The sequence below is a fragment of the Sturnira hondurensis genome, unplaced genomic scaffold, assembly GCF_014824575.4.
Source record: "Sturnira hondurensis isolate 20B ecotype Veracruz unplaced genomic scaffold, ASM1482457v3 Scaffold0015596, whole genome shotgun sequence".
NCBI lineage: Eukaryota > Metazoa > Chordata > Mammalia > Chiroptera > Phyllostomidae > Sturnira > Sturnira hondurensis.
This window is the reverse complement of record NW_028088227.1, coordinates 1,700,054-1,707,777: the sequence shown is the minus strand read 5'-3', so window position 1 is coordinate 1,707,777 and position 7,724 is coordinate 1,700,054. Positions and strand designations below refer to the sequence as shown.

Genomic DNA, 7,724 nt, shown 5'->3' with positions numbered 1-7,724 from the left:
TGATTACTTGTGGCATGTTATGTTTATCTTTATATATTTAGCAAACATTTCTGTAGTGTGTGCTATCTGCCAGGACCTGTACTAAGAACTTGGCAAATATTGACCTGCTTAACCTCATAAGATAAGTGTTATCATTTTCCCCTGCTCCAGAGACCAAGTTTCTCAACTCTGGGCTATACAGCTCTCGTGCAATCTATGGAATTCAAAATGAATATTCCCAAAACTTGTCCCAAAAGAGTTATTCCATCAGTACTCAAATTATCTTTACAAGGCCCTCCTCACAATGTTTTCCTTCAGCTAATACCAAGCTTTCTACTCTCTTACAGGACAACTTCTTGAAAAAGTTGTTCACATACGTCGTTTTCTTGTTTTCACCTCCCATTTCTGACTGACCTCAATCCAATCTGGCTTTCATACACACCACTTTACCGAAAACCTCTTCTCCACACTCACCAGTGAACTCCTGTTGCAAAATCCACTGGGCACTCTAAGGTCCCGCCTTACTTGGCATCTTGGCAACATTCAACAAAGCTGACTCATCCATTCTCCTTGCTGTACTCTTCTTTTAGCTTTTCCTTTCCTTTGCTCTCACTGCCTTCCTACTAGGTGAGCAACTTCCTTACCATCTTGCTTGCTATACCTTCTTCTTTACCCCACTTTTCTCCCAACACCCTCTCCTCGAATGATTTTAGCCTATCTCTTGCCTGAAATTTCATGTATGTGTTAACCACTCCCCAATTTATTCTCTAGCCCAAACCTTTCCTCTGAGCTCCAGACTCATTTGTCCAACTAAACATTTGGTGACTGTAATGATTAATTTTATGTATCACTGTGACTGAGCTAAGGGATGCCCAGAGAGCTGGTAAAACATTATTTCTGCATGTATCTAGGAGCATATTTCTGGAATAGCTTAGCATTTGAATTGGTGAACTGAATAAAGCAGATAGCCCTCCTCAATGAGGGTGGGCAGCATCTGATCCAGTGAGGGTCCAAAAAGAATAAAAAGATGGAGGAAAGGCAAACTCTCTCTACAATTGAGTGGAGACACCCATATTCTCCTGCCCTCAGACATCGGAGCTCCTGATTCTCTGGTATCCAGGTTCAGATCATGATTTATACAAACAGCACCCCATTTTCAGGCCTCTGGACCTGGACTGGATTATACCACTGGCTTTCCTGTTCTCAGGCTTGCAGATGGCAGATCAAGGGACTTCGGGACTTCTATAACCACATGAGCTAATTCCTATAATAAATCTCCTCTTTATATCTATGTATCTATATCTGTATCTATATCTATATCTCCTGTTCCGTTTCTCTGGAAAACCTTGACTAATACAGCATTTCTACCTGGATGTGTCAAAAGCCTATCAAAGCTAAATCATCAAAAACAAAATTCTTGAATCCACCCCACACCCAAATACTTCCATCCACTCACCTTCCAAATCTTTTTCCTCCACTACTGACAGTATCACAGTAAATGGCACAGGCACCTATTCCATCGTTCAAGGCTTGAAGTTAGTCGGTGTGACACAGAAGCTCCAAGCCTGAGACCTGCACTTGTGTTTGTGATATTCCAAAAAACCACCCCGAAGACCAACAGATGTGGACATGCCGTGGACACACCTTTTATTACTCATGTGACAGGGAAGTGCACCGAGAGCATCGGATTGCTGGGAGAAAAGACCACACCCTGCTTCCAGCTGTGCTGCCACCTATAGGGTTAGGGAGTAGTGTGTGAAAAGTGTACACTTTTGTAATAAACACAGGAGCCTTGAGACACAGGGGCACTGAGAGATCTGGGACATCAACGTACAGACTGTTTTCCTACTTTATGGCTGCAGGCCAGTCAGCCATCTATTCTCTGAAGTGGTGGAGGGGCCATGTCCTTACCCCACAGCTGGAAATTTTCTACTCACTCCCTCCATTCAGCCACAATGACCTCATCATTAACATCCTAAAAATAATTTTTTAATCATTCACTTCGCTTCATCTTCACTGCCACCTCTCCAGCCCAAAGCACAATATCCCTCTGGGACCACAGGGATAGCTTCCTAGCTGTTCTCTCTTCTGCCATGCTTGGCCCCCAATACAGTCTCCACATAACCAGTGGTCAGATAATGTCAGTCATCTGCTTAAAATACATCGGTGGCTTCTTGCCCTCAAAATGCAACACAGACTTTTTAATCTCAGGCCCTGCAGGCTCTAGTCCTTTTCTGATTCAACAATCTCATCTTCGCGCCTACTCGCTGTCTTTTTCCTGACCTTCCTAGAACATAATAAGCTGTTTTTGATTTTCACAGGCTATTTCATTCACCGGATTCTCCCGGGATCTTTTCATTCTTAACCTCTCAATTTATATGTCACTCTCCAGCACAACCCTCCCTGACCACTCCACCTAAATCAATCAAAAACAAACACCTCTAGCTTTAACCTTAGAGGCGATGTTGCATAAACGTGCACAGAAGCCTGGCTCCCCCTGACCCGGAAAGTGCCGATCCGCTGCGCCAAACGCGCTGCAGCCCAGCATGGAGGCGGGAGCAAGAGACCCCTCTCACGAGATGCAGCCGGCCTCCGTTTGGCTGCAGCCGCTTCCAAGGAGGTGCGGGGAACCCCTGTGTGCCAGGGGGTTGGAGGTGATGGGGCGGGGGTGCAGAGGAGTGAGCGAGTCACCAAGGGGTCCGGCTGCTGCCCGGCGGAACTGGTGCAGGAGGAGAATCGCTGGCCGCGCCGCTCCCTGTCTGGTGGAGGAGGGCACAGAGCTGTGGTTCAAGGAGAGATCCGCCGCTGAGAGGAACGTCCTCAGCAGCACCATGGCTCCACAGAAGAACCTATGTGGGATTGGCGAATGTCGCAAATCGAGCACACAGAAAACCAGTGAAGAGAGGGTTTGAATTCACACTTAGGGTTGTGGGCGAATCTGGACTGGGAAAGTCAGCGTTAATCAACTCATTATACCTCACAGATTTGTGTTCACAAAGTATGCAGGCCCTTCCCATAGAATTTTTTTTAAAAAAGGAAAAAAATACACGCGGAAAAATCCAAGTTTTAATCAAAGAAGGTGGCCTTCGGTTGCTGCACATAATAGTGGTTACCCCAGGATGTGGAGATGCAGTGGATAACAGTAATTGCTGGCAGCCTGCTAGACAACACATTGATCGTAAATTTGAGGACGACCGAAATGCAGATCCTCAAGTCAACAGAAGTCAGAGATGCCCGATAACAGGGTGCAGTGTTGTTTGTGCCTCATTGCTCCTTCAGGACATGGATTTAAACCACTGGACACAGTTTATGAAGTGCTTGCATGAAAAAATGATTATCCCATTTCTTGCCAAAGTAGACACACCCGACACTGCAGGAGTGCCAACAGTTTAAAAAACACACATAATTAAAGAAATCCAAGAACATAAAATTAAAATACATTAATTTCCAGAGACAGATAATGAAGACAAAATAAGCTTGTTAAAAAGATAACAGACAGTTTCCCTCTTGCCGTGGTAGGCAGTAAGACTACCATTGAAGTTAATGACAAGGGGTCAGAGGAAGGCAGTACCTTGGGGTGTTGCTGACGTTGAAAATAGTGAACATAGTGATGTCATAGTTCTGAGAAATGTGTTGATTACCTTTCCTACATTTTCTTTTTATTATTCTTAAACAGATGTCTTCAATTTAAGACAAAAACAAAAAAACGAAACATTTTGTTATTGTACAATCATGTTCCTGTGCTTTGTCTGTGACTGTTTACAGGGTATTCCAAAATAAAAGAACACTTTGAACTTTTCACTGAGGATAAATTGCCATAATATGACGCAAACTATGCTTCTCTATGACAATTATAATACAAAGGTTCCATCCAATGCAGCATGTCCACCAGTGTGATTTAGTCTAACACAGTTGAGCCCATTTTTGACACTTCCATTGTTGGAAAATGCACATGGAAAAAAACCTATATGCTTACAATGCACCTAGAACTTTTTTATAACAGCTTTTTAAAAACTTTTGTTTGTTTTAGATTCTTTAAATATATATCATTCTCATTTAGTAGCCCCTTTGGCCATGATCTCATTGCTGCTCATTTTGGTAATAACATTTCATTTAGGTATTTCCCATATGTTGTCCCTGCTATAGCATCTTTCATATGGTAGAAACCAACAGGGAAACTTTCCTTTAATTCCTTTTTTACACTTCATTATAAGTAGCAGAGGGAAAAAGCATCAATAGGTCATCTCTGGGTAAAATTGTGGCACTAATAACCAACCCATTTCTACCTAGGCAGTCTCTTTACTAGAAATGGGAATCATGGCCTCTTGAAAAGAGAAAAACGTCACCAGAAGCCACCATTCTGCACTTTGCTGCACTCATATGTTGTATTTCTGTATTTTTATTAGTATTGCAAAAAGTCACATAGTAGACAATGTTGTGATGGGAAAAAATCTCTACATTATTGTTTGTCTTCACAGCATTCCTTCAATTTGTAATCACCTATTGCAATAATCTTTAGATGTCTGTGCAATAAAGAGACTAACACCTTTCTTTTCATTGAAATATAATTGACATATAATGAACATTATGTACATTTAAGATGCACAACAGGTTGGTTTGAAATGTTTATTTATTGCTAATTATTACCACCATGCTGTTAGCTAATACCTTTATCATCTCATGCAATCATCATTTCTGTGGTGAGAACAGTTAAGATTTAGTTTCTTAGCAACTTTGAAAGTCTATAATACAATATTGCTGACTATAATCACTATACCATGTGTTAGATATTCAGAACTTGTTTATCAACTAGTTGCAAGTTTGTACCCTTAAAAAATATTGACCCTGACTTCTGGCCAAAATGGAGGTGTAGGTACACACACTGCGCCTGCTCACAAAACCAAACTTAAGGACAACAAAAATTTAGAAACAAACAAAAAAAACCAACCACTATAATTCAGATGTTGGAGCATTTAAAGATGTTCTGGAGGTTCCTAAGCCTCTCCTCATTTTTTTGAATTCTTATTTCTTCATTTTTTTCTGTTTGGTCATTTTTTTCTTCCTTCAGGTCCCCTTCCTTGATTTGAGTCCCAGTTTCCTTTCCATCACTATTGGTTTCCTGTGCATTTCCCTTCATTTCAATTAGTTTAGCCTTCATTTGTTCCTCTAATTTGTGACTAAAATCAACCAGTTCTGTGAGCATCCTGATCACCAGTATCTTGAACTGTGCATCTAATAGTTTGGCTATTTCTTGGTCGCTTAGATTTATTGGCTCTAGGGCTTTGAGTTCTTCTTGAGCCATATTTTGGTCTGTTAGCACCTGTTATGTATGAGGAGCGGAGCCCTTGGTGTTCACCAAGGCGGGGCAACTCAGTCACTGGGTTGTGATGCTGTATGTGGGGGCGGAGTCCAAGAGGGGAAATGGAGGTCCCCTCTGCTGCTTCCCACTGCTGGCGCCTGCGTGGTCTGTCTCACTGCTCGCTCCTTCACTGGTTTATCTGCATGCGAATGTGTGACCGCGGTCAGCCTGCCGCCTTACGCCCTTACTGGGTCTACCTGCTGCTACCCCACACCTGAGATCCACCCACAGCTGCCTGCGTGCCTGGGTCAGGGGATCTTTCCTGCCCAACCCTGCTCCACTGCTGGCTCTACCCCTCTTACTGGTCTGGCTGAAGGTCTTACTGGTCTAGTTGTTGTCAGACTTCCGTATAGTTCAATTTTCTGTGTTTTGGCTGCGTTTTTGTTACTGAAACCACACCTAAAACAAAAGCAAACTAAGAGGACAGCTAGATCAGGAGTGGAACCATAGAAATGAAGATCACATGGAGGGTTAGCAACAGGGGAGTGGGAGGAGGAGAAGGAGGGAGAAGGTACAGAAAATAAGTAGCATAGACAGTAGGTAGAAAATAGACAGGGGGAGGGCAAGAATAGTATGGGAAATATAGAATCTAAAGAACTTGAAACAAGTGGACATAAACTAAAGGGGGGAGTGGTGGGTGAGGGGATGCGCAGGGTGGAGGAGAATGAAGGGGGGAATTAGAACAACTGTAATGGCATAATCAATAAAATATATTTTTTAAAAAAACAACCAGAACTGACAGAAAATTGAACTGTACAAAAGTCCAACACCATTCATCCAGACCAGTAAGAAAGGTGGAGTCAATGGCTGGCAGAGAAGGGTTGTGGCAGAAAAAAGCAGTGGCTAGCAGACCCAGGCACGGGGTGGCAAGGAGCAGACCCAGTGAGGCGCACAAGGCAGCTGGCAGACCGTGGTCACACATTCACATGCATATAAACCAGGCAAAAACGGGGAGCGAGATAGACCACCCAACCCATGTCCCCAGTGCCGGGAAATAAAGCCTAAAAGCACTGATTGAAAACACTTGTGCGGGTTGAGGTGACGGGAGAGACTCCCAGCCTCGTGGAGAGTTTGTTGGAGAAACCAACAGGGTCCTAGAATGTACACAAGCCCATCCACCTGGGAACCAGCACCAGTAGGGCCCAGTTTGCTTGTGGGAAGCAACAGAAGGGACTGAAATCTGAGAGAAAGCAGAGCAAGCACCATTGTTCCCTCTCTGACCCCGCCCCCCACATACAGCATCACAACGCAGGGACTGGGTTGTCTCACCCCAATGAACACCTAAGACCCCTCCCCTCACTACATAATGAGAATGGCCAGACAAAAAAATGGCTCAAATGGAAGAACAGATCAAAGCCCCAGAGCCAATACAGCTAAGCAACCAAGAGATAGCCAACCTATCAGATGCACAGTTCAAAGCACTGGTGATCAGGATGCTCATAGAACTGGTTAAATTTGGTCACAAATTAAATGAAAAAATGAAGGCTACAGTAAGAGAAATGAAGGAAAATGCACAGGGAACCAATAGTGATGGGAAGGAAACTGGGACTCAAATCAAGGGAGTGGACCAGAAGGAAGAACAAAACATCCAACCAGAAAGGAATGAAGAAACAAGAATTCAAAAAAATGAGGAGAGGCTTAGGAACCTTCAGGACATCTTTAAATGTTCCAACATCAGAATTATAGGGGTACCAGAAAGAGAAGAGGAAGAGCAGCAAGTTTAAAACTTATTTGAACAAATAATAAAGGATAACTTCCCCATTCTGGCAAAGGAAATAGACTTCCAGGAAGTCCAGGAAGCTCAGAGAGTCCCAAAGAAGTTGGACCCAAGAAGAAACACACCAAGGCACATTATAATTACATTAGCCAACATTAAAATGAAGGAGAGAATTCTAGAAGCAGCAAGAGATAAGGGGACAGTCACCTACAAAGGAGTTCCCATCAGACTGTCAGCGGATTTCTCAAAAGAGACCTTATAGGCAAGAAGGGGCTGCAAAGTATTCTAAGTCATGAAAGGCAAGGACCTACATCCAAAATTGCTCTATCCAGCAAAGCTTTCATTTAGAATGGAAGGGTAGATAAAGAGCTTCTCAGATAAGGTCAAGTTCAAGGAGTTCCTCATCACCAAACCGTTATTATATGAAACGTTAAAGAAACTAATCTAAGAAAAAGAAGATTAAAAACGTGAACAGTAAAAAGACAGCAAACTCACAGTTATTAACAACCACACCTAAAACAAAAGCAAACTAAGCAAAACACTAGAAAAGGAACAGAACCACAGAAATAGAGATCACATGGAGGGTTAGCAACAGGGGAGTGGGAGGAGGAGAGAGGGAGAAAAGGTACAGAGAATAAGTAGCATAAGATGGTAGGTAGAAAATAGACA

General features: G+C 43.0%; 1 pseudogene; it reads left to right on the top strand.

The window, feature by feature from the left end:
- The first annotated feature begins 2,525 nt into the window (after positions 1–2,525).
- LOC119000339 (septin-7-like) lies at positions 2,526–3,651 on the top strand (annotated as a pseudogene).
- The last annotated feature ends 4,073 nt before the right edge of the window (positions 3,652–7,724 follow it).